General features: G+C 41.9%; 27 pseudogenes; all 27 read right to left on the bottom strand.

Moving 5' to 3' along the window:
- Window positions 1-326: 326 nt before the first annotated feature.
- LOC137119556 (5S ribosomal RNA) lies at window positions 327-445 on the bottom strand (annotated as a pseudogene).
- An 857-nt stretch (window positions 446-1,302) lies between these two features.
- On the bottom strand, window positions 1,303-1,421 carry LOC137119524 (5S ribosomal RNA; annotated as a pseudogene).
- Window positions 1,422-2,278: 857 nt separating this feature from the next.
- LOC137119525 (5S ribosomal RNA) lies at window positions 2,279-2,397 on the bottom strand (annotated as a pseudogene).
- An 857-nt stretch (window positions 2,398-3,254) lies between these two features.
- LOC137119526 (5S ribosomal RNA) lies at window positions 3,255-3,373 on the bottom strand (annotated as a pseudogene).
- Window positions 3,374-4,229: 856 nt separating this feature from the next.
- LOC137119557 (5S ribosomal RNA) lies at window positions 4,230-4,348 on the bottom strand (annotated as a pseudogene).
- Window positions 4,349-5,205: 857 nt separating this feature from the next.
- Window positions 5,206-5,324, bottom strand: LOC137119527 (5S ribosomal RNA; annotated as a pseudogene).
- An 857-nt stretch (window positions 5,325-6,181) lies between these two features.
- Window positions 6,182-6,300, bottom strand: LOC137119528 (5S ribosomal RNA; annotated as a pseudogene).
- An 857-nt stretch (window positions 6,301-7,157) lies between these two features.
- On the bottom strand, window positions 7,158-7,276 carry LOC137119457 (5S ribosomal RNA; annotated as a pseudogene).
- An 854-nt stretch (window positions 7,277-8,130) lies between these two features.
- On the bottom strand, window positions 8,131-8,249 carry LOC137119559 (5S ribosomal RNA; annotated as a pseudogene).
- Window positions 8,250-9,106: 857 nt separating this feature from the next.
- Window positions 9,107-9,225, bottom strand: LOC137119458 (5S ribosomal RNA; annotated as a pseudogene).
- Window positions 9,226-10,078: 853 nt separating this feature from the next.
- On the bottom strand, window positions 10,079-10,197 carry LOC137119560 (5S ribosomal RNA; annotated as a pseudogene).
- An 857-nt stretch (window positions 10,198-11,054) lies between these two features.
- Window positions 11,055-11,173, bottom strand: LOC137119413 (5S ribosomal RNA; annotated as a pseudogene).
- Window positions 11,174-12,030: 857 nt separating this feature from the next.
- LOC137119561 (5S ribosomal RNA) lies at window positions 12,031-12,149 on the bottom strand (annotated as a pseudogene).
- An 851-nt stretch (window positions 12,150-13,000) lies between these two features.
- LOC137119562 (5S ribosomal RNA) lies at window positions 13,001-13,119 on the bottom strand (annotated as a pseudogene).
- An 853-nt stretch (window positions 13,120-13,972) lies between these two features.
- LOC137119563 (5S ribosomal RNA) lies at window positions 13,973-14,091 on the bottom strand (annotated as a pseudogene).
- Window positions 14,092-14,948: 857 nt separating this feature from the next.
- On the bottom strand, window positions 14,949-15,067 carry LOC137119530 (5S ribosomal RNA; annotated as a pseudogene).
- An 857-nt stretch (window positions 15,068-15,924) lies between these two features.
- On the bottom strand, window positions 15,925-16,043 carry LOC137119459 (5S ribosomal RNA; annotated as a pseudogene).
- Window positions 16,044-16,897: 854 nt separating this feature from the next.
- Window positions 16,898-17,016, bottom strand: LOC137119564 (5S ribosomal RNA; annotated as a pseudogene).
- An 854-nt stretch (window positions 17,017-17,870) lies between these two features.
- LOC137119565 (5S ribosomal RNA) lies at window positions 17,871-17,989 on the bottom strand (annotated as a pseudogene).
- Window positions 17,990-18,842: 853 nt separating this feature from the next.
- Window positions 18,843-18,961, bottom strand: LOC137119566 (5S ribosomal RNA; annotated as a pseudogene).
- Window positions 18,962-19,818: 857 nt separating this feature from the next.
- LOC137119531 (5S ribosomal RNA) lies at window positions 19,819-19,937 on the bottom strand (annotated as a pseudogene).
- Window positions 19,938-20,788: 851 nt separating this feature from the next.
- Window positions 20,789-20,907, bottom strand: LOC137119567 (5S ribosomal RNA; annotated as a pseudogene).
- An 853-nt stretch (window positions 20,908-21,760) lies between these two features.
- LOC137119568 (5S ribosomal RNA) lies at window positions 21,761-21,879 on the bottom strand (annotated as a pseudogene).
- Window positions 21,880-22,736: 857 nt separating this feature from the next.
- LOC137119532 (5S ribosomal RNA) lies at window positions 22,737-22,855 on the bottom strand (annotated as a pseudogene).
- An 857-nt stretch (window positions 22,856-23,712) lies between these two features.
- On the bottom strand, window positions 23,713-23,831 carry LOC137119460 (5S ribosomal RNA; annotated as a pseudogene).
- An 854-nt stretch (window positions 23,832-24,685) lies between these two features.
- LOC137119570 (5S ribosomal RNA) lies at window positions 24,686-24,804 on the bottom strand (annotated as a pseudogene).
- An 854-nt stretch (window positions 24,805-25,658) lies between these two features.
- On the bottom strand, window positions 25,659-25,777 carry LOC137119571 (5S ribosomal RNA; annotated as a pseudogene).
- Window positions 25,778-25,887: the final 110 nt, after the last annotated feature.

Below are 25,887 nucleotides of genomic sequence, written 5' to 3' on the forward strand. Positions count from 1 at the left end.
CAGGTGCTGATGCCAGAAAGAGCCTCGCTTGCTGTTGGGAACCGTACTTTTAAAACTCCAGGAAGTGTAGGATGGACCAATCAGCTTCCTGTACTGCCCCCCAATCCGGCCAATCAGGCAGGGCACCTATAAGAACAAGAAAATAAAAACAACACATATGGCCAGGACCGTAACATGGTCTACTAGTAATGAAGCACGATGGTTGGCAAACCAATAAAGTAGCAAAACAGCAATGAAAGAACAAAATTTGATGAAAATATAGAACAATTTCTATGAATAAATAGGCAGTAACACCAGCTTGTGCTGCCCGTAAACCCAAGCAAAAAAGCTTACAGCACCTGGTATTCCCAGGCGGTCTTCCTACCAAGTACTAACCAGGCCCGGCTCTATTTGGCTGCCGAGATCGGACGAGATCGGGCGCTTAGAGAGCGGTGTGGCCGTAAGCTGCATTTGACATCATCAACAGCTCTTAAAAACGCTGGAGAAGCAGAATGCATGACACTTGCTAAGAAGAAGATAAATATGGCAAAGTACAAAGTACTATAACTGTACTGGTCTGTTACGCCACTGTCTAGGGGGTCAGGGTGAAACATACAAAGATAAATTTGGATGTTCCCTCTCCGATCCTCAAACCAAAATCCAGGATTGAGATGTTCCAACAGAATGATATTTATTTTAAACGAAAGAAAGTGTCAAACAAAACATGACACTACAACTCAGGGCGAACCAAGGCCAACATAATAAACAAAATAAGCCATTTCCCACAGAAAGTGTTAGCTAGCCTGATAGAAATAAACAAACCAAAAGATAGTCGCTAACCCTAACTCCCTAATGTGAAAACACTCCAAAGAAAATGGCAGTTCACCCCTACAGATTTAATACTATTTACAAAATATACAATTTATAAACAAAACCACGGCACAAAACCTAACAATTCAAAAATGCTAAATAAGGTTTGGAAACCAAGAAAAGCAAACAGGTGCTGATGCCAGAAAGAGCCTCGCTAGCTGTTGGGAACCGTACTTTTAAAACTCCAGGAAGTGTAGGATGGACCAATCAGCTTCCTGTACTGCCCCCCAATCCGGCCAATCAGGCAGGGCACCTATAAGAACAAGAAAATAAAAACAACACATATGGCCAGGACTGTAACATGGTCTACTAGTAATGAAGCACGATGGTTGGCAAACCAATAAAGTAGCAAAACAGCAATGAAAGAACAAAATTTGATGAAAATATAGAACAATTTCTATGAATAAATAGGCAGTAACACCAGCTTGTGCTGCCCGTAAACCCAAGCAAAGAAGCTTACAGCACGTGGTATTCCCAGGCGGTCTTCCTACCAAGTACTAACAAGGCCCGGCCATAATTGGCTGCTGAGATCGGACGGGATCGGGCGCTTAGAGAGCGGTGTGGCCGTAAGCTGCATTTGACATCATCAACAGCTCTTAAAAACGCTGGAGAAGCAGAATGCATGACACTTGCTAAGAAGAAGATAAATGTGGCAAAGTACAAAGTACTATAACTGTACTGGTCTGTTACGCCCCTGTCTAGGGGGTCAGGGTGCAACATACAAAGATAAATTAGCATGTTCCCTCTCCGATCCCCAAACCAAAATCCAGGATCGAGATGTTCCAACAGAATGATATTTATTTTAAACGAAAGAAAGTGTCAAACAAAACATGACACTACAACTCAGGGCGAACCAAGGCCAACATAATAAACAAAATAAGCCATTTCCCACAGAAAGTGCTAGCTAGCCTGATAGAAATAAACAAACCAAAAGACAGTCGCTAACCCTAACTCCCTAATGTGAAAACAGTCCAAAGAAAATGGCAGTTCACCCCTACAGATTTAATACTATTTACAAAATATACAATTTATAAACAAAACCACGGCACAAAACCTAACAATTCAAAAATGCTAAATAAGGTTTGGAAACCAAGAACAGCAAACAGGTGCTGATGCCAGAAAGAGCCTCGCTAGCTGTTGGGAACCGTACTTTTAAAACTCCAGGAAGTGTAGGATGGACCAATCAACTTCCTGTACTGCCCCCCAATCCGGCCAATCAGGCAGGGCACCTATAAGAACAACAAAATAAAAACAACACATATGGCCAGGACTGTAACATGGTCTACTAGTAATGAAGCACGATGGTTGGCAAACCAATAAAGTAGCAAAACAGCAATGAAAGAACAAAATTTGATGAAAATATAGAACAATTTCTATGAATAAATAGGCAGTAACACCAGCTTGTGCTGCCCGTAAACCCAAGCAAAGAAGCTTACAGCACGTGGTATTCCCAGGCGGTCTTCCTACCAAGTACTAACAAGGCCCGGCCATAATTGGCTGCTGAGATCGGACGGGATCGGGCGCTTAGAGAGCGGTGTGGCCGTAAGCTGCATTTGACATCATCAACAGCTCTTAAAAACGCTGGAGAAGCAGAATGCATGACACTTGCTAAGAAGAAGATAAATGTGGCAAAGTACAAAGTACTATAACTGTACTGGTCTGTTACGCCCCTGTCTAGGGGGTCAGGGTGCAACATACAAAGATAAATTAGCATGTTCCCTCTCCGATCCCCAAACCAAAATCCAGGATCGAGATGTTCCAACAGAATGATATTTATTTTAAACGAAAGAAAGTGTCAAACAAAACATGACACTACAACTCAGGGCGAACCAAGGCCAACATAATAAACAAAATAAGCCATTTCCCACAGAAAGTGCTAGCTAGCCTGATAGAAATAAACAAACCAAAAGACAGTCGCTAACCCTAACTCCCTAATGTGAAAACAGTCCAAAGAAAATGGCAGTTCACCCCTACAGATTTAATACTATTTACAAAATATACAATTTATAAACAAAACCACGGCACAAAACCTAACAATTCAAAAATGCTAAATAAGGTTTGGAAACCAAGAACAGCAAACAGGTGCTGATGCCAGAAAGAGCCTCGCTAGCTGTTGGGAACCGTACTTTTAAAACTCCAGGAAGTGTAGGATGGACCAATCAACTTCCTGTACTGCCCCCCAATCCGGCCAATCAGGCAGGGCACCTATAAGAACAACAAAATAAAAACAACACATATGGCCAGGACCGTAACATGGTCTACTAGTAATGAAGCACGATGGTTGGCAAACCAATAAAGTAGCAAAACAGCAATGAAAGAACAAAATTTGATGAAAATATAGAACAATTTCTATGAATAAATAGGCAGTAACACCAGCTTGTGCTGCCCGTAAACCCAAGCAAAGAAGCTTACAGCACGTGGTATTCCCAGGCGGTCTTCCTACCAAGTACTAACAAGGCCCGGCCATAATTGGCTGCTGAGATCGGACGGGATCGGGCGCTTAGAGAGCGGTGTGGCCGTAAGCTGCATTTGACATCATCAACAGCTCTTAAAAACGCTGGAGAAGCAGAATGCATGACACTTGCTAAGAAGAAGATAAATGTGGCAAAGTACAAAGTACTATAACTGTACTGGTCTGTTACGCCCCTGTCTAGGGGGTCAGGGTGCAACATACAAAGATAAATTAGGATGTTCCCTCTCCGGTCTCCAAACCATAATCCAGGATCGAGATGTTCCAACAGAATGATATTTGTTTTAAACGAAAGAAAGTGTCAAACAAAACATGACACTACAACTCAGGGCGAACCAAGGCCAACATAATAAACAAAATAAGCCATTTCCCACAGAAAGTGCTAGCTAGCCTGATAGAAATAAACAAACCAAAAGACAGTCGCTAACCCTAACTCCCTAATGTGAAAACGGTCCAAAGAAAATGGCAGTTCACCCCTACAGATTTAATACTATTTACAAAATATACAATTTATAACAAAACCACGTCACAAAACCTAACAATTCAAAAATGCTAAATAAGGTTTGGAAACCAAGAACAGCAAACAGGTGCTGATGCCAGAAAGAGCCTCGCTTGCTGTTGGGAACCGTACTTTTAAAACTCCAGGAAGTGTAGGATGGACCAATCAGCTTCCTGTACTGCCCCCCAATCCGGCCAATCAGGCAGGGCACCTATAAGAACAAGAAAATAAAAACAACACATATGGCCAGGACCGTAACATGGTCTACTAGTAATGAAGCACGATGGTTGGCAAACCAATAAAGTAGCAAAACAGCAATGAAAGAACAAAATTTGATGAAAATATAGAACAATTTCTATGAATAAATAGGCAGTAACACCAGCTTGTGCTGCCCGTAAACCCAAGCAAAAAAGCTTACAGCACCTGGTATTCCCAGGCGGTCTTCCTACCAAGTACTAACCAGGCCCGGCTCTATTTGGCTGCCGAGATCGGACGAGATCGGGCGCTTAGAGAGCGGTGTGGCCGTAAGCTGCATTTGACATCATCAACAGCTCTTAAAAACGCTGGAGAAGCAGAATGCATGACACTTGCTAAGAAGAAGATAAATATGGCAAAGTACAAAGTACTATAACTGTACTGGTCTGTTACGCCACTGTCTAGGGGGTCAGGGTGAAACATACAAAGATAAATTTGGATGTTCCCTCTCCGATCCTCAAACCAAAATCCAGGATTGAGATGTTCCAACAGAATGATATTTATTTTAAACGAAAGAAAGTGTCAAACAAAACATGACACTACAACTCAGGGCGAACCAAGGCCAACATAATAAACAAAATAAGCCATTTCCCACAGAAAGTGTTAGCTAGCCTGATAGAAATAAACAAACCAAAAGATAGTCGCTAACCCTAACTCCCTAATGTGAAAACACTCCAAAGAAAATGGCAGTTCACCCCTACAGATTTAATACTATTTACAAAATATACAATTTATAAACAAAACCACGGCACAAAACCTAACAATTCAAAAATGCTAAATAAGGTTTGGAAACCAAGAAAAGCAAACAGGTGCTGATGCCAGAAAGAGCCTCGCTAGCTGTTGGGAACCGTACTTTTAAAACTCCAGGAAGTGTAGGATGGACCAATCAGCTTCCTGTACTGCCCCCCAATCCGGCCAATCAGGCAGGGCACCTATAAGAACAAGAAAATAAAAACAACACATATGGCCAGGACTGTAACATGGTCTACTAGTAATGAAGCACGATGGTTGGCAAACCAATAAAGTAGCAAAACAGCAATGAAAGAACAAAATTTGATGAAAATATAGAACAATTTCTATGAATAAATAGGCAGTAACACCAGCTTGTGCTGCCCGTAAACCCAAGCAAAGAAGCTTACAGCACGTGGTATTCCCAGGCGGTCTTCCTACCAAGTACTAACAAGGCCCGGCCATAATTGGCTGCTGAGATCGGACGGGATCGGGCGCTTAGAGAGCGGTGTGGCCGTAAGCTGCATTTGACATCATCAACAGCTCTTAAAAACGCTGGAGAAGCAGAATGCATGACACTTGCTAAGAAGAAGATAAATGTGGCAAAGTACAAAGTACTATAACTGTACTGGTCTGTTACGCCCCTGTCTAGGGGGTCAGGGTGCAACATACAAAGATAAATTAGCATGTTCCCTCTCCGATCCCCAAACCAAAATCCAGGATCGAGATGTTCCAACAGAATGATATTTATTTTAAACGAAAGAAAGTGTCAAACAAAACATGACACTACAACTCAGGGCGAACCAAGGCCAACATAATAAACAAAATAAGCCATTTCCCACAGAAAGTGCTAGCTAGCCTGATAGAAATAAACAAACCAAAAGACAGTCGCTAACCCTAACTCCCTAATGTGAAAACAGTCCAAAGAAAATGGCAGTTCACCCCTACAGATTTAATACTATTTACAAAATATACAATTTATAAACAAAACCACGGCACAAAACCTAACAATTCAAAAATGCTAAATAAGGTTTGGAAACCAAGAACAGCAAACAGGTGCTGATGCCAGAAAGAGCCTCGCTAGCTGTTGGGAACCGTACTTTTAAAACTCCAGGAAGTGTAGGATGGACCAATCAACTTCCTGTACTGCCCCCCAATCCGGCCAATCAGGCAGGGCACCTATAAGAACAACAAAATAAAAACAACACATATGGCCAGGACTGTAACATGGTCTACTAGTAATGAAGCACGATGGTTGGCAAACCAATAAAGTAGCAAAACAGCAATGAAAGAACAAAATTTGATGAAAATATAGAACAATTTCTATGAATAAATAGGCAGTAACACCAGCTTGTGCTGCCCGTAAACCCAAGCAAAGAAGCTTACAGCACGTGGTATTCCCAGGCGGTCTTCCTACCAAGTACTAACAAGGCCCGGCCATAATTGGCTGCTGAGATCGGACGGGATCGGGCGCTTAGAGAGCGGTGTGGCCGTAAGCTGCATTTGACATCATCAACAGCTCTTAAAAACGCTGGAGAAGCAGAATGCATGACACTTGCTAAGAAGAAGATAAATGTGGCAAAGTACAAAGTACTATAACTGTACTGGTCTGTTACGCCCCTGTCTAGGGGGTCAGGGTGCAACATACAAAGATAAATTAGCATGTTCCCTCTCCGATCCCCAAACCAAAATCCAGGATCGAGATGTTCCAACAGAATGATATTTATTTTAAACGAAAGAAAGTGTCAAACAAAACATGACACTACAACTCAGGGCGAACCAAGGCCAACATAATAAACAAAATAAGCCATTTCCCACAGAAAGTGCTAGCTAGCCTGATAGAAATAAACAAACCAAAAGACAGTCGCTAACCCTAACTCCCTAATGTGAAAACAGTCCAAAGAAAATGGCAGTTCACCCCTACAGATTTAATACTATTTACAAAATATACAATTTATAAACAAAACCACGGCACAAAACCTAACAATTCAAAAATGCTAAATAAGGTTTGGAAACCAAGAACAGCAAACAGGTGCTGATGCCAGAAAGAGCCTCGCTAGCTGTTGGGAACCGTACTTTTAAAACTCCAGGAAGTGTAGGATGGACCAATCAACTTCCTGTACTGCCCCCCAATCCGGCCAATCAGGCAGGGCACCTATAAGAACAACAAAATAAAAACAACACATATGGCCAGGACCGTAACATGGTCTACTAGTAATGAAGCACGATGGTTGGCAAACCAATAAAGTAGCAAAACAGCAATGAAAGAACAAAATTTGATGAAAATATAGAACAATTTCTATGAATAAATAGGCAGTAACACCAGCTTGTGCTGCCCGTAAACCCAAGCAAAAAAGCTTACAGCACCTGGTATTCCCAGGCGGTCTTCCTACCAAGTACTAACCAGGCCCGGCTCTATTTGGCTGCCGAGATCGGACGAGATCGGGCGCTTAGAGAGCGGTGGGGCCGTAAGCTGCATTTGACATCATCAACAGCTCTTAAAAACGCTGGAGAAGCAGAATGCATGACACTTGCTAAGAAGAAGATAAATGTGGCAAAGTACAAAGTACTATAACTGTACTGGTCTGTTACGCCCCTGTCTAGGGGGTCAGGGTGCAACATACAAAGATAAATTAGCATGTTCCCTCTCCGATCCCCAAACCAAAATCCAGGATCGAGATGTTCCAACAGAATGATATTTATTTTAAACGAAAGAAAGTGACAAACAAAAAATGACACAACTCATGGCGAACCAAGGCCAACATAATAAACAAAATAAGCCATTTCCCACAGAAAGTGCTAGCTAGCCTGATAGAAATAAACAAACCAAAAGATAGTCGCTAACCCTAACTCCCTAATGTGAAAACACTCCAAAGAAAATGGCAGTTCACCCCTACAGATTTAATACTATTTACAAAATATACAATTTATAAACAAAACCACGGCACAAAACCTAACAATTCAAAAATGCTAAATAAGATTTGGAAACCAAGAACAGCAAACAGGTGCTGATGCCAGAAAGAGCCTCGCTAGCTGTTGGGAACCGTACTTTTAAAACTCCAGGAAGTGTAAGATGGACCAATCAGCTTCCTGTACTGCCCCCCAATCCGGCCAATCAGGCAGGGCACCTATAAGAACAACAAAATAAAAACAACACATATGGCCAGGACCGTAACATGGTCTACTAGTAATGAAGCACGATGGTTGGCAAACCAATAAAGTAGCAAAACAGCAATGAAAGAACAAAATTTGATGAAAATATAGAACAATTTCTATGAATAAATAGGCAGTAACACCAGCTTGTGCTGCCCGTAAACCCAAGCAAAAAAGCTTACAGCACCTGGTATTCCCAGGCGGTCTTCCTACCAAGTACTAACCAGGCCCGGCTCTATTTGGCTGCCGAGATCGGACGAGATCGGGCGCTTAGAGAGCGGTGTGGCCGTAAGCTGCATTTGACATCATCAACAGCTCTTAAAAACGCTGGAGAAGCAGAATGCATGACACTTGCTAAGAAGAAGATAAATGTGGCAAAGTACAAAGTACTATAACTGTACTGGTCTGTTACGCCCCTGTCTAGGGGGTCAGGGTGCAACATACAAAGATAAATTAGCATGTTCCCTCTCCGATCCCCAAACCAAAATCCAGGATCGAGATGTTCCAACAGAATGATATTTATTTTAAACGAAAGAAAGTGTCAAACAAAACATGACACTACAACTCAGGGCGAACCAAGGCCAACATAATAAACAAAATAAGCCATTTCCCACAGAAAGTGCTAGCTAGCCTGATAGAAATAAACAAACCAAAAGACAGTCGCTAACCCTAACTCCCTAATGTGAAAACAGTCCAAAGAAAATGGCAGTTCACCCCTACAGATTTAATACTATTTACAAAATATACAATTTATAAACAAAACCACGGCACAAAACCTAACAATTCAAAAATGCTAAATAAGGTTTGGAAACCAAGAACAGCAAACAGGTGCTGATGCCAGAAAGAGCCTCGCTAGCTGTTGGGAACCGTACTTTTAAAACTCCAGGAAGTGTAGGATGGACCAATCAGCTTCCTGTACTGCCCCCCAATCCGGCCAATCAGGCAGGGCACCTATAAGAACAACAAAATAAAAACAACACATATGGCCAGGACCGTAACATGGTCTACTAGTAATGAAGCACGATGGTTGGCAAACCAATAAAGTAGCAAAACAGCAATGAAAGAACAAAATTTGATGAAAATATAGAACAATTTCTATGAATAAATAGGCAGTAACACCAGCTTGTGCTGCCCGTAAACCCAAGCAAAAAAGCTTACAGCACCTGGTATTCCCAGGCGGTCTTCCTACCAAGTACTAACCAGGCCCGGCTCTATTTGGCTGCCGAGATCGGACGAGATCGGGCGCTTAGAGAGCGGTGGGGCCGTAAGCTGCATTTGACATCATCAACAGCTCTTAAAAACGCTGGAGAAGCAGAATGCATGACACTTGCTAAGAAGAAGATAAATGTGGCAAAGTACAAAGTACTATAACTGTACTGGTCTGTTACGCCCCTGTCTAGGGGGTCAGGGTGCAACATACAAAGATAAATTAGCATGTTCCCTCTCCGATCCCCAAACCAAAATCCAGGATCGAGATGTTCCAACAGAATGATATTTATTTTAAACGAAAGAAAGTGACAAACAAAAAATGACACAACTCATGGCGAACCAAGGCCAACATAATAAACAAAATAAGCCATTTCCCACAGAAAGTGCTAGCTAGCCTGATAGAAATAAACAAACCAAAAGACAGTCGCTAACCCTAACTCCCTAATGTGAAAACGGTCCAAAGAAAATGGCAGTTCACCCCTACAGATTTAATACTATTTACAAAATATACAATTTATAACAAAACCACGTCACAAAACCTAACAATTCAAAAATGCTAAATAAGGTTTGGAAACCAAGAACAGCAAGCAGGTGCTGATGCCAGAAAGAGCCTCGCTTGCTGTTGGGAACCGTACTTTTAAAACTCCAGGAAGTGAAGGATGGACCAATCAGCTTCCTGTACTGCCCCCCAATCCGGCCAATCAGGCAGGGCACCTATAAGAACAAGAAAATAAAAACAACACATATGGCCAGGACCGTAACATGGTCTACTAGTAATGAAGCACGATGGTTGGCAAACCAATAAAGTAGCAAAACAGCAATGAAAGAACAAAATTTGATGAAAATATAGAACAATTTCTATGAATAAATAGGCAGTAACACCAGCTTGTGCTGCCCGTAAACCCAAGCAAAAAAGCTTACAGCACCTGGTATTCCCAGGCGGTCTTCCTACCAAGTACTAACCAGGCCCGGCTCTATTTGGCTGCCGAGATCGGACGAGATCGGGCGCTTAGAGAGCGGTGTGGCCGTAAGCTGCATTTGACATCATCAACAGCTCTTAAAAACGCTGGAGAAGCAGAATGCATGACACTTGCTAAGAAGAAGATAAATATGGCAAAGTACAAAGTACTATAACTGTACTGGTCTGTTACGCCCCTGTCTAGGGGGTCAGGGTGCAACATACAAATATAAATTAGGATGTTCCCTCTCCGGTCTCCAAACCATAATCCAGGATCGAGATGTTCCAACAGAATGATATTTATTTTAAACGAAAGAAAGTGTAAAACAAAACATGACACTACAACTCAGGGCGAACCAAGGCCAACATAATAAACAAAATAAGCCATTTCCCACAGAAAGTGTTAGCTAGCCTGATAGAAATAAACAAACCAAAAGATAGTCGCTAACCCTAACTCCCTAATGTGAAAACACTCCAAAGAAAATGGCAGTTCACCCCTACAGATTTAATACTATTTACAAAATATACAATTTATAAACAAAACCACGGCACAAAACCTAACAATTCAAAAATGCTAAATAAGGTTTGGAAACCAAGAACAGCAAACAGGTGCTGCTGCCAGAAAGAGCCTCGCTAGCTGTTGGGAACCGTACTTTTAAAACTCCAGGAAGTGAAGGATGGACCAATCAGCTTCCTGTACTGCCCCCCAATCCGGCCAATAAGGCAGGGCACCTATAAGAACAACAAAAAAAAAACAACACATATGGCCAGGACCGTAACATGGTCTACTAGTAATGAAGCACGATGGTTGACAAACCAATAAAGTAGCAAAACAGCAATGAAAGAACAAAATTTGATGAAAATATGGAACAATTTCTATGAATAAATAGGCAGTAACACCAGCTTGTGCTGCCCGTAAACCCAAGCAAAAAAACTTACAGCACCTGGTATTCCCAGGCGGTCTTCCTACCAAGTACTAACCAGGCCCGGCTCTATTTGGCTGCCGAGATCGGACGAGATCGGGCGCTTAGAGAGCGGTGTGGCCGTAAGCTGCATTTGACATCATCAACAGCTCCTAAAAACGCTGGAGAAGCAGAATGCATGACACTTGCTAAGAAGAAGATAAATGTGGCAAAGTACAAAGTACTATAACTGTACTGGTCTGTTACGCCCCTGTCTAGGGGGTCAGGGTGAAACATACAAAGATAAATTTGCATGTTCCCTCTCCGATCCTCAAACCAAAATCCAGGATTGAGATGTTCCAACAGAATGATATTTATTTTAAACGAAAGAAAGTGTCAAACAAAACATGACACTACAACTCAGGGCGAACCAAGGCCAACATAATAAACAAAATAAGCCATTTCCCACAGAAAGTGTTCGCTAGCCTGATAGAAATAAACAAACCAAAAGATAGTCGCTAACCCTAACTCCCTAATGTGAAAACACTCCAAAGAAAATGGCAGTTCACCCCTACAGATTTAATACTATTTACAAAATATACAATTTATAAACAAAACCACGGCACAAAACCTAACAATTCAAAAATGCTAAATAAGATTTGGAAACCAAGAACAGCAAACAGGTGCTGATGCCAGAAAGAGCCTCGCTAGCTGTTGGGAACCGTACTTTTAAAACTCCAGGAAGTGTAAGATGGACCAATCAGCTTCCTGTACTGCCCCCCAATCCGGCCAATCAGGCAGGGCACCTATAAGAACAACAAAATAAAAACAACACATATGGCCAGGACCGTAACATGGTCTACTAGTAATGAAGCACGATGGTTGGCAAACCAATAAAGTAGCAAAACAGCAATTAAAGAACAAAATTTGATGAAAATATAGAACAATTTCTATGAATAAATAGGCAGTAACACCAGCTTGTGCTGCCCGTAAACCCAAGCAAAAAAGCTTACAGCACCTGGTATTCCCAGGCGGTCTTCCTACCAAGTACTAACCAGGCCCGGCTCTATTTGGCTGCCGAGATCGGACGAGATCGGGCGCTTAGAGAGCGGTGTGGCCGTAAGCTGCATTTGACATCATCAACAGCTCTTAAAAACGCTGGAGAAGCAGAATGCATGACACTTGCTAAGAAGAAGATAAATGTGGCAAAGTACAAAGTACTATAACTGTACTGGTCTGTTACGCCCCTGTCTAGGGGGTCAGGGTGCAACATACAAAGATAAATTAGCATGTTCCCTCTCCGATCCCCAAACCAAAATCCAGGATCGAGATGTTCCAACAGAATATTTATTTTAAACGAAAGAAAGTGACAAACAAAAAATGACACAACTCATGGCGAACCAAGGCCAACATAATAAACAAAATAAGCCATTTCCCACAGAAAGTGCTAGCTAGCCTGATAGAAATAAACAAACCAAAAGACAGTCGCTAACCCTAACTCCCTAATGTGAAAACGGTCCAAAGAAAATGGCAGTTCACCCCTACAGATTTAATACTATTTACAAAATATACAATTTATAAACAAAACCACGTCACAAAACCTAACAATTCAAAAATGCTAAATAAGGTTTGGAAACCAAGAACAGCAAACAGGTGTTGATGCCAGAAAGAGCCTCGCTTGCTGTTGGGAACCGTACTTTTAAAACTCCAGGAAGTGTAGGATGGACCAATCAGCTTCCTGTACTGCCCCCCAATCCGGCCAATCAGGCAGGGCACCTATAAGAACAAGAAAATAAAAACAACACATATGGCCAGGACCGTAACATGGTCTACTAGTAATGAAGCACGATGGTTGGCAAACCAATAAAGTAGCAAAACAGCAATGAAAGAACAAAATTTGATGAAAATATAGAACAATTTCTATGAATAAATAGGCAGTAACACCAGCTTGTGCTGCCCGTAAACCCAAGCAAAAAAGCTTACAGCACCTGGTATTCCCAGGCGGTCTTCCTACCAAGTACTAACCAGGCCCGGCTCTATTTGGCTGCCGAGATCGGACGAGATCGGGCGCTTAGAGAGCGGTGTGGCCGTAAGCTGCATTTGACATCATCAACAGCTCTTAAAAACGCTGGAGAAGCAGAATGCATGACACTTGCTAAGAAGAAGATAAATGTGGCAAAGTACAAAGTACTATAACTGTACTGGTCTGTTACGCCCCTGTCTAGGGGGTCAGGGTGCAACATACAAAGATAAATTAGCATGTTCCCTCTCCGATCCCCAAACCAAAATCCAGGATCGAGATGTTCCAACAGAATGATATTTATTTTAAACGAAAGAAAGTGACAAACAAAAAATGACACAACTCATGGCGAACCAAGGCCAACATAATAAACAAAATAAGCCATTTCCCACAGAAAGTGCTAGCTAGCCTGATAGAAATAAACAAACCAAAAGACAGTCGCTAACCCTAACTCCCTAATGTGAAAACGGTCCAAAGAAAATGGCAGTTCACCCCTACAGATTTAATACTATTTACAAAATATACAATTTATAACAAAACCACGTCACAAAACCTAACAATTCAAAAATGCTAAATAAGGTTTGGAAACCAAGAACAGCAAACAGGTGCTGATGCCAGAAAGAGCCTCGCTTGCTGTTGGGAACCGTACTTTTAAAACTCCAGGAAGTGTAGGATGGACCAATCAGCTTCCTGTACTGCCCCCCAATCCGGCCAATCAGGCAGGGCACCTATAAGAACAAGAAAATAAAAACAACACATATGGCCAGGACCGTAACATGGTCTACTAGTAATGAAGCACGATGGTTGGCAAACCAATAAAGTAGCAAAACAGCAATGAAAGAACAAAATTTGATGAAAATATAGAACAATTTCTATGAATAAATAGGCAGTAACACCAGCTTGTGCTGCCCGTAAACCCAAGCAAAAAAGCTTACAGCACCTGGTATTCCCAGGCGGTCTTCCTACCAAGTACTAACCAGGCCCGGCTCTATTTGGCTGCCGAGATCGGACGAGATCGGGCGCTTAGAGAGCGGTGTGGCCGTAAGCTGCATTTGACATCATCAACAGCTCTTAAAAACGCTGGAGAAGCAGAATGCATGACACTTGCTAAGAAGAAGATAAATATGGCAAAGTACAAAGTACTATAACTGTACTGGTCTGTTACGCCCCTGTCTAGGGGGTCAGGGTGAAACATACAAAGATAAATTTGGATGTTCCCTCTCCGATCCTCAAACCAAAATCCAGGATTGAGATGTTCCAACAGAATGATATTTATTTTAAACGAAAGAAAGTGTCAAACAAAACATGACTCTACAACTCAGGGCGAACCAAGGCCAACATAATAAACAAAATAAGCAATTTCCCACAGAAAGTGTTAGCTAGCCTGATAGAAATAAACAAACCAAAAGATAGTCGCTAACCCTAACTCCCTAATGTGAAAACACTCCAAAGAAAATGGCAGTTCACCCCTACAGATTTAATACTATTTACAAAATATACAATTTATAAACAAAACCACGGCACAAAACCTAACAATTCAAAAATGCTAAATAAGGTTTGGAAACCAAGAAAAGCAAACAGGTGCTGATGCCAGAAAGAGCCTCGCTAGCTGTTGGGAACCGTACTTTTAAAACTCCAGGAAGTGTAGGATGGACCAATCAGCTTCCTGTACTGCCCCCCAATCCGGCCAATCAGGCAGGGCACCTATAAGAACAAGAAAATAAAAACAACACATATGGCCAGGACTGTAACATGGTCTACTAGTAATGAAGCACGATGGTTGGCAAACCAATAAAGTAGCAAAACAGCAATGAAAGAACAAAATTTGATGAAAATATAGAACAATTTCTATGAATAAATAGGCAGTAACACCAGCTTGTGCTGCCCGTAAACCCAAGCAAAGAAGCTTACAGCACGTGGTATTCCCAGGCGGTCTTCCTACCAAGTACTAACAAGGCCCGGCCATAATTGGCTGCTGAGATCGGACGGGATCGGGCGCTTAGAGAGCGGTGTGGCCGTAAGCTGCATTTGACATCATCAACAGCTCTTAAAAACGCTGGAGAAGCAGAATGCATGACACTTGCTAAGAAGAAGATAAATGTGGCAAAGTACAAAGTACTATAACTGTACTGGTCTGTTACGCCCCTGTCTAGGGGGTCAGGGTGCAACATACAAAGATAAATTAGCATGTTCCCTCTCCGATCCCCAAACCAAAATCCAGGATCGAGATGTTCCAACAGAATGATATTTATTTTAAACGAAAGAAAGTGTCAAACAAAACATGACACTACAACTCAGGGCGAACCAAGGCCAACATAATAAACAAAATAAGCCATTTCCCACAGAAAGTGCTAGCTAGCCTGATAGAAATAAACAAACCAAAAGACAGTCGCTAACCCTAACTCCCTAATGTGAAAACAGTCCAAAGAAAATGGCAGTTCACCCCTACAGATTTAATACTATTTACAAAATATACAATTTATAAACAAAACCACGGCACAAAACCTAACAATTCAAAAATGCTAAATAAGGTTTGGAAACCAAGAACAGCAAACAGGTGCTGATGCCAGAAAGAGCCTCGCTAGCTGTTGGGAACCGTACTTTTAAAACTCCAGGAAGTGTAGGATGGACCAATCAGCTTCCTGTACTGCCCCCCAATCCGGCCAATCAGGCAGGGCACCTATAAGAACAACAAAATAAAAACAACACATATGGCCAGGACCGTAACATGGTCTACTAGTAATGAAGCACGATGGTTGGCAAACCAATAAAGTAGCAAAACAGCAATGAAAGAACAAAATTTGATGAAAATATAGAACAATTTCTATGAATAAATAGGCAGTAACACCAGCTTGTGCTGCCCGTAAACCCAAGCAAAAAAGCTTACAGCACCTGGTATTCCCAGGCGGTCTTCCTACCAAGTACTAACCAGGCCCGGCTCTATTTGGCTGCCGAGATCGGACGAGATCGGGCGCTTAGAGAGCGGTGGGGCCGTAAGCTGCATTTGACATCATCAACAGCTCTTAAAAACGCTGGAGAAGCAGAATGCATGACACTTGCTAAGAAGAAGATAAATGTGGCAAAGTACAAAGTACTATAACTGTACTGGTCTGTTACGCCCCTGTCTAGGGGGTCAGGGTGCAACATACAAAGATAAATTAGCATGTTCCCTCTCCGATCCCCAAACCAAAATCCAGGATCGAGATGTTCCAACAGAATGATATTTATTTTAAACGAAAGAAAGTGACAAACAAAAAATGACACAACTCATGGCGAACCAAGGCCAACATAATAAACAAAATAAGCCATTTCCCACAGAAAGTGCTAGCTAGCCTGATAGAAATAAACAAACCAAAAGATAGTCGCTAACCCTAACTCCCTAATATGAACACACTCCAAAGAAAATGGCAGTTCACCCCTACAGATTTAATACTATTTACAAAATATACAATTTATAAACAAAACCACGGCACAAAACCTAACAATTCAAAAATGCTAAATAAGATTTGGAAACCAAGAACAGCAAACAGGTGCTGATGCCAGAAAGAGCCTCGCTAGCTGTTGGGAACCGTACTTTTAAAACTCCAGGAAGTGTAAGATGGACCAATCAGCTTCCTGTACTGCCCCCCAATCCGGCCAATCAGGCAGGGCACCTATAAGAACAACAAAATAAAAACAACACATATGGCCAGGACCGTAACATGGTCTACTAGTAATGAAGCACGATGGTTGGCAAACCAATAAAGTAGCAAAACAGCAATTAAAGAACAAAATTTGATGAAAATATAGAACAATTTCTATGAATAAATAGGCAGTAACACCAGCTTGTGCTGCCCGTAAACCCAAGCAAAAAAGCTTACAGCACCTGGTATTCCCAGGCGGTCTTCCTACCAAGTACTAACCAGGCCCGGCTCTATTTGGCTGCCGAGATCGGACGAGATCGGGCGCTTAGAGAGCGGTGTGGCCGTAAGCTGCATTTGACATCATCAACAGCTCTTAAAAACGCTGGAGAAGCAGAATGCATGACACTTGCTAAGAAGAAGATAAATGTGGCAAAGTACAAAGTACTATAACTGTACTGGTCTGTTACGCCCCTGTCTAGGGGGTCAGGGTGCAACATACAAAGATAAATTAGCATGTTCCCTCTCCGATCCCCAAACCAAAATCCAGGATCGAGATGTTCCAACAGAATGATATTTATTTTAAACGAAAGAAAGTGACAAACAAAAAATGACACAACTCATGGCGAACCAAGGCCAACATAATAAACAAAATAAGCCATTTCCCACAGAAAGTGCTAGCTAGCCTGATAGAAATAAACAAACCAAAAGACAGTCGCTAACCCTAACTCCCTAATGTGAAAACGGTCCAAAGAAAATGGCAGTTCACCCCTACAGATTTAATACTATTTACAAAATATACAATTTATAAACAAAACCACGTCACAAAACCTAACAATTCAAAAATGCTAAATAAGGTTTGGAAACCAAGAACAGCAAACAGGTGCTGATGCCAGAAAGAGCCTCGCTTGCTGTTGGGAACCGTACTTTTAAAACTCCAGGAAGTGTAGGATGGACCAATCAGCTTCCTGTACTGCCCCCCAATCCGGCCAATCAGGCAGGGCACCTATAAGAACAACAAAATAAAAACAACACATATGGCCAGGACCGTAACATGGTCTACTAGTAATGAAGCACGATGGTTGGCAAACCAATAAAGTAGCAAAACAGCAATGAAAGAACAAAATTTGATGAAAATATAGAACAATTTCTATGAATAAATAGGCAGTAACACCAGCTTGTGCTGCCCGTAAACCCAAGCAAAAAAGCTTACAGCACCTGGTATTCCCAGGCGGTCTTCCTACCAAGTACTAACCAGGCCCGGCTCTATTTGGCTGCCGAGATCGGACGAGATCGGGCGCTTAGAGAGCGGTGTGGCCGTAAGCTGCATTTGACATCATCAACAGCTCTTAAAAACGCTGGAGAAGCAGAATGCATGACACTTGCTAAGAAGAAGATAAATGTGGCAAAGTACAAAGTACTATAACTGTACTGGTCTGTTACGCCCCTGTCTAGGGGGTCAGGGTGCAACATACAAAGATAAATTAGCATGTTCCCTCTCCGATCCCCAAACCAAAATCCAGGATCGAGATGTTCCAACAGAATGATATTTATTTTAAACGAAAGAAAGTGACAAACAAAAAATGACACAACTCATGGCGAACCAAGGCCAACATAATAAACAAAATAAGCCATTTCCCACAGAAAGTGCTAGCTAGCCTGATAGAAATAAACAAACCAAAAGACAGTCGCTAACCCTAACTCCCTAATGTGAAAACGGTCCAAAGAAAATGGCAGTTCACCCCTACAGATTTAATACTATTTACAAAATATACAATTTATAACAAAACCACGTCACAAAACCTAACAATTCAAAAATGCTAAATAAGGTTTGGAAACCAAGAACAGCAAACAGGTGCTGATGCCAGAAAGAGCCTCGCTTGCTGTTGGGAACCGTACTTTTAAAACTCCAGGAAGTGTAGGATGGACCAATCAGCTTCCTGTACTGCCCCCCAATCCGGCCAATCAGGCAGGGCACCTATAAGAACAAGAAAATAAAAACAACACATATGGCCAGGACCGTAACATGGTCTACTAGTAATGAAGCACGATGGTTGGCAAACCAATAAAGTAGCAAAACAGCAATGAAAGAACAAAATTTGATGAAAATATAGAACAATTTCTATGAATAAATAGGCAGTAACACCAGCTTGTGCTGCCCGTAAACCCAAGCAAAAAAGCTTACAGCACCTGGTATTCCCAGGCGGTCTTCCTACCAAGTACTAACCAGGCCCGGCTCTATTTGGCTGCCGAGATCGGACGAGATCGGGCGCTTAGAGAGCGGTGTGGCCGTAAGCTGCATTTGACATCATCAACAGCTCTTAAAAACGCTGGAGAAGCAGAATGCATGACACTTGCTAAGAAGAAGATAAATATGGCAAAGTACAAAGTACTATAACTGTACTGGTCTGTTACGCCCCTGTCTAGGGGGTCAGGGTGAAACATACAAAGATAAATTTGGATGTTCCCTCTCCGATCCTCAAACCAAAATCCAGGATTGAGATGTTCCAACAGAATGATATTTATTTTAAACGAAAGAAGGTGTCAAACAAAACATGACTCTACAACTCAGGGCGAACCAAGGCCAACATAATAAACAAAATAAGCCATTTCCCACAGAAAGTGTTAGCTAGCCTGATAGAAATAAACAAACCAAAAGATAGTCGCTAACCTTAACTCCCTAATGTGAAAACACTCCAAAGAAAATGGCAGTTCACCCCTACAGATTTAATACTATTTACAAAATATACAATTTATAAACAAAACCACGGCACAAAACCTAACAATTCAAAAATGCTAAATAAGGTTTGGAAACCAAGAAAAGCAAACAGGTGCTGATGCCAGAAAGAGCCTCGCTAGCTGTTGGGAACCGTACTTTTAAAACTCCAGGAAGTGTAGGATGGACCAATCAGCTTCCTGTACTGCCCCCCAATCCGGCCAATCAGGCAGGGCACCTATAAGAACAAGAAAATAAAAACAACACATATGGCCAGGACTGTAACATGGTCTACTAGTAATGAAGCACGATGGTTGGCAAACCAATAAAGTAGCAAAACAGCAATGAAAGAACAAAATTTGATGAAAATATAGAACAATTTCTATGAATAAATAGGCAGTAACACCAGCTTGTGCTGCCCGTAAACCCAAGCAAAGAAGCTTACAGCACGTGGTATTCCCAGGCGGTCTTCCTACCAAGTACTAACAAGGCCCGGCCATAATTGGCTGCTGAGATCGGACGGGATCGGGCGCTTAGAGAGCGGTGTGGCCGTAAGCTGCATTTGACATCATCAACAGCTCTTAAAAACGCTGGAGAAGCAGAATGCATGACACTTGCTAAGAAGAAGATAAATGTGGCAAAGTACAAAGTACTATAACTGTACTGGTCTGTTACGCCCCTGTCTAGGGGGTCAGGGTGCAACATACAAAGATAAATTAGCATGTTCCCTCTCCGATCCCCAAACCAAAATCCAGGATCGAGATGTTCCAACAGAATATTTATTTTAAACGAAAGAAAGTGACAAACAAAAAATGACACAACTCATGGCGAACCAAGGCCAACATAATAAACAAAATAAGCCATTTCCCACAGAAAGTGCTAGCTAGCCTGATAGAAATAAACAAACCAAAAGACAGTCGCTAACCCTAACTCCCTAATGTGAAAACGGTCCAAAGAAAATGGCAGTTCACCCCTACAGATTTAATACTATTTACAAAATATACAATTTATAAACAAAACCACGTCACAAAACCTAACAATTCAAAAATGCTAAATAAGGTTTGGAAACCAAGAACAGCAAACAGGTGTTGATGCCAGAAAGAGCCTCGCTTGCTGTTGGGAACCGTACTTTTAAAACTCCAGGAAGTGTAGGATGGACCAATCAGCTTCCTGTACTGCCCCCCAATCCGGCCAATCAGGCAGGGCACCTATAAGAACAAGAAAATAAAAACAACACATATGGCCAGGACCGTAACATGGTCTACTAGTAATGAAGCACGATGGTTGGCAAACCAATAAAGTAGCAAAACAGCAATGAAAGAACAAAATTTGATGAAAATATAGAACAATTTCTATGAATAAATAGGCAGTAACACCAGCTTGTGCTGCCCGTAAACCCAAGCAAAAAAGCTTACAGCACCTGGTATTCCCAGGCGGTCTTCCTACCAAGTACTAACCAGGCCCGGCTCTATTTGGCTGCCGAGATCGGACGAGATCGGGCGCTTAGAGAGCGGTGTGGCCGTAAGCTGCATTTGACATCATCAACAGCTCTTAAAAACGCTGGAGAAGCAGAATGCATGACACTTGCTAAGAAGAAGATAAATGTGGCAAAGTACAAAGTACTATAACTGTACTGGTCTGTTACGCCCCTGTCTAGGGGGTCAGGGTGCAACATACAAAGATAAATTAGCATGTTCCCTCTCCGATCCCCAAACCAAAATCCAGGATCGAGATGTTCCAACAGAATGATATTTATTTTAAACGAAAGAAAGTGACAAACAAAAAATGACACAACTCATGGCGAACCAAGGCCAACATAATAAACAAAATAAGCCATTTCCCACAGAAAGTGCTAGCTAGCCTGATAGAAATAAACAAACCAAAAGACAGTCGCTAACCCTAACTCCCTAATGTGAAAACGGTCCAAAGAAAATGGCAGTTCACCCCTACAGATTTAATACTATTTACAAAATATACAATTTATAACAAAACCACGTCACAAAACCTAACAATTCAAAAATGCTAAATAAGGTTTGGAAACCAAGAACAGCAAACAGGTGCTGATGCCAGAAAGAGCCTCGCTTGCTGTTGGGAACCGTACTTTTAAAACTCCAGGAAGTGTAGGATGGACCAATCAGCTTCCTGTACTGCCCCCCAATCCGGCCAATCAGGCAGGGCACCTATAAGAACAAGAAAATAAAAACAACACATATGGCCAGGACCGTAACATGGTCTACTAGTAATGAAGCACGATGGTTGGCAAACCAATAAAGTAGCAAAACAGCAATGAAAGAACAAAATTTGATGAAAATATAGAACAATTTCTATGAATAAATAGGCAGTAACACCAGCTTGTGCTGCCCGTAAACCCAAGCAAAAAAGCTTACAGCACCTGGTATTCCCAGGCGGTCTTCCTACCAAGTACTAACCAGGCCCGGCTCTATTTGGCTGCCGAGATCGGACGAGATCGGGCGCTTAGAGAGCGGTGTGGCCGTAAGCTGCATTTGACATCATCAACAGCTCTTAAAAACGCTGGAGAAGCAGAATGCATGACACTTGCTAAGAAGAAGATAAATATGGCAAAGTACAAAGTACTATAACTGTACTGGTCTGTTACGCCCCTGTCTAGGGGGTCAGGGTGAAACATACAAAGATAAATTTGGATGTTCCCTCTCCGATCCTCAAACCAAAATCCAGGATTGAGATGTTCCAACAGAATGATATTTATTTTAAACGAAAGAAAGTGTCAAACAAAACATGACTCTACAACTCAGGGCGAACCAAGGCCAACATAATAAACAAAATAAGCAATTTCCCACAGAAAGTGTTAGCTAGCCTGATAGAAATAAACAAACCAAAAGATAGTCGCTAACCCTAACTCCCTAATGTGAAAACACTCCAAAGAAAATGGCAGTTCACCCCTACAGATTTAATACTATTTACAAAATATACAATTTATAAACAAAACCACGGCACAAAACCTAACAATTCAAAAATCCTAAATAAGGTTTGGAAACCAAGAAAAGCAAACAGGTGCTGATGCCAGAAAGAGCCTCGCTAGCTGTTGGGAACCGTACTTTTAAAACTCCAGGAAGTGTAGGATGGACCAATCAGCTTCCTGTACTGCCCCCCAATCCGGCCAATCAGGCAGGGCACCTATAAGAACAAGAAAATAAAAACAACACATATGGCCAGGACTGTAACATGGTCTACTAGTAATGAAGCACGATGGTTGGCAAACCAATAAAGTAGCAAAACAGCAATGAAAGAACAAAATTTGATGAAAATATAGAACAATTTCTATGAATAAATAGGCAGTAACACCAGCTTGTGCTGCCCGTAAACCCAAGCAAAGAAGCTTACAGCACGTGGTATTCCCAGGCGGTCTTCCTACCAAGTACTAACAAGGCCCGGCCATAATTGGCTGCTGAGATCGGACGGGATCGGGCGCTTAGAGAGCGGTGTGGCCGTAAGCTGCATTTGACATCATCAACAGCTCTTAAAAACGCTGGAGAAGCAGAATGCATGACACTTGCTAAGAAGAAGATAAATGTGGCAAAGTACAAAGTACTATAACTGTACTGGTCTGTTACGCCCCTGTCTAGGGGGTCAGGGTGCAACATACAAAGATAAATTAGCATGTTCCCTCTCCGATCCCCAAACCAAAATCCAGGATCGAGATGTTCCAACAGAATGATATTTATTTTAAACGAAAGAAAGTGTCAAACAAAACATGACACTACAACTCAGGGCGAACCAAGGCCAACATAATAAACAAAATAAGCCATTTCCCACAGAAAGTGCTAGCTAGCCTGATAGAAATAAACAAACCAAAAGACAGTCGCTAACCCTAACTCCCTAATGTGAAAACAGTCCAAAGAAAATGGCAGTTCACCCCTACAGATTTAATACTATTTACAAAATATACAATTTATAAACAAAACCACGGCACAAAACCTAACAATTCAAAAATGCTAAATAAGGTTTGGAAACCAAGAACAGCAAACAGGTGCTGATGCCAGAAAGAGCCTCGCTAGCTGTTGGGAACCGTACTTTTAAAACTCCAGGAAGTGTAGGATGGACCAATCAGCTTCCTGTACTGCCCCCCAATCCGGCCAATCAGGCAGGGCACCTATAAGAACAACAAAATAAAAACAACACATATGGCCAGGACCGTAACATGGTCTACTAGTAATGAAGCACGATGGTTGGCAAACCAATAAAGTAGCAAAACAGCAATGAAAGAACAAAATTTGATGAAAATATAGAACAATTTCTATGAATAAATAGGCAGTAACACCAGCTTGTGCTGCCCGTAAACCCAAGCAAAAAAGCTTACAGCACCTGGTATTCCCAGGCGGTCTTCCTACCAAGTACTAACCAGGCCCGGCTCTATTTGGCTGCCGAGATCGGACGAGATCGGGCGCTTAGAGAGCGGTGGGGCCGTAAGCTGCATTTGACATCATCAACAGCTCTTAAAAACGCTGGAGAAGCAGAATGCATGACACTTGCTAAGAAGAAGATAAATGTGGCAAAGTACAAAGTACTATAACTGTACTGGTCTGTTACGCCCCTGTCTAGGGGGTCAGGGTGCAACATACAAAGATAAATTAGCATGTTCCCTCTCCGATCCCCAAACCAAAATCCAGGATCGAGATGTTCCAACAGAATGATATTTATTTTAAACGAAAGAAAGTGACAAACAAAAAATGACACAACTCATGGCGAACCAAGGCCAACATAATAAACAAAATAAGCCATTTCCCACAGAAAGTGCTAGCTAGCCTGATAGAAATAAACAAACCAAAAGATAGTCGCTAACCCTAACTCCCTAATATGAACACACTCCAAAGAAAATGGCAGTTCACCCCTACAGATTTAATACTATTTACAAAATATACAATTTATAAACAAAACCACGGCACAAAACCTAACAATTCAAAAATGCTAAATAAGATTTGGAAACCAAGAACAGCAAACAGGTGCTGATGCCAGAAAGAGCCTCGCTAGCTGTTGGGAACCGTACTTTTAAAACTCCAGGAAGTGTAAGATGGACCAATCAGCTTCCTGTACTGCCCCCCAATCCGGCCAATCAGGCAGGGCACCTATAAGAACAACAAAATAAAAACAACACATATGGCCAGGACCGTAACATGGTCTACTAGTAATGAAGCACGATGGTTGGCAAACCAATAAAGTAGCAAAACAGCAATTAAAGAACAAAATTTGATGAAAATATAGAACAATTTCTATGAATAAATAGGCAGTAACACCAGCTTGTGCTGCCCGTAAACCCAAGCAAAAAAGCTTACAGCACCTGGTATTCCCAGGCGGTCTTCCTACCAAGTACTAACCAGGCCCGGCTCTATTTGGCTGCCGAGATCGGACGAGATCGGGCGCTTAGAGAGCGGTGTGGCCGTAAGCTGCATTTGACATCATCAACAGCTCTTAAAAACGCTGGAGAAGCAGAATGCATGACACTTGCTAAGAAGAAGATAAATGTGGCAAAGTACAAAGTACTATAACTGTACTGGTCTGTTACGCCCCTGTCTAGGGGGTCAGGGTGCAACATACAAAGATAAATTAGCATGTTCCCTCTCCGATCCCCAAACCAAAATCCAGGATCGAGATGTTCCAACAGAATGATATTTATTTTAAACGAAAGAAAGTGACAAACAAAAAATGACACAACTCATGGCGAACCAAGGCCAACATAATAAACAAAATAAGCCATTTCCCACAGAAAGTGCTAGCTAGCCTGATAGAAATAAACAAACCAAAAGACAGTCGCTAACCCTAACTCCCTAATGTGAAAACGGTCCAAAGAAAATGGCAGTTCACCCCTACAGATTTAATACTATTTACAAAATATACAATTTATAAACAAAACCACGTCACAAAACCTAACAATTCAAAAATGCTAAATAAGGTTTGGAAACCAAGAACAGCAAACAGGTGCTGATGCCAGAAAGAGCCTCGCTTGCTGTTGGGAACCGTACTTTTAAAACTCCAGGAAGTGTAGGATGGACCAATCAGCTTCCTGTACTGCCCCCCAATCCGGCCAATCAGGCAGGGCACCTATAAGAACAACAAAATAAAAACAACACATATGGCCAGGACCGTAACATGGTCTACTAGTAATGAAGCACGATGGTTGGCAAACCAATAAAGTAGCAAAACAGCAATGAAAGAACAAAATTTGATGAAAATATAGAACAATTTCTATGAATAAATAGGCAGTAACACCAGCTTGTGCTGCCCGTAAACCCAAGCAAAAAAGCTTACAGCACCTGGTATTCCCAGGCGGTCTTCCTACCAAGTACTAACCAGGCCCGGCTCTATTTGGCTGCCGAGATCGGACGAGATCGGGCGCTTAGAGAGCGGTGTGGCCGTAAGCTGCATTTGACATCATCAACAGCTCTTAAAAACGCTGGAGAAGCAGAATGCATGACACTTGCTAAGAAGAAGATAAATGTGGCAAAGTACAAAGTACTATAACTGTACTGG

Source organism: Channa argus, unplaced genomic scaffold (assembly GCF_033026475.1).
Source record: "Channa argus isolate prfri unplaced genomic scaffold, Channa argus male v1.0 Contig057, whole genome shotgun sequence".
Lineage (NCBI taxonomy): Eukaryota > Metazoa > Chordata > Actinopteri > Anabantiformes > Channidae > Channa > Channa argus.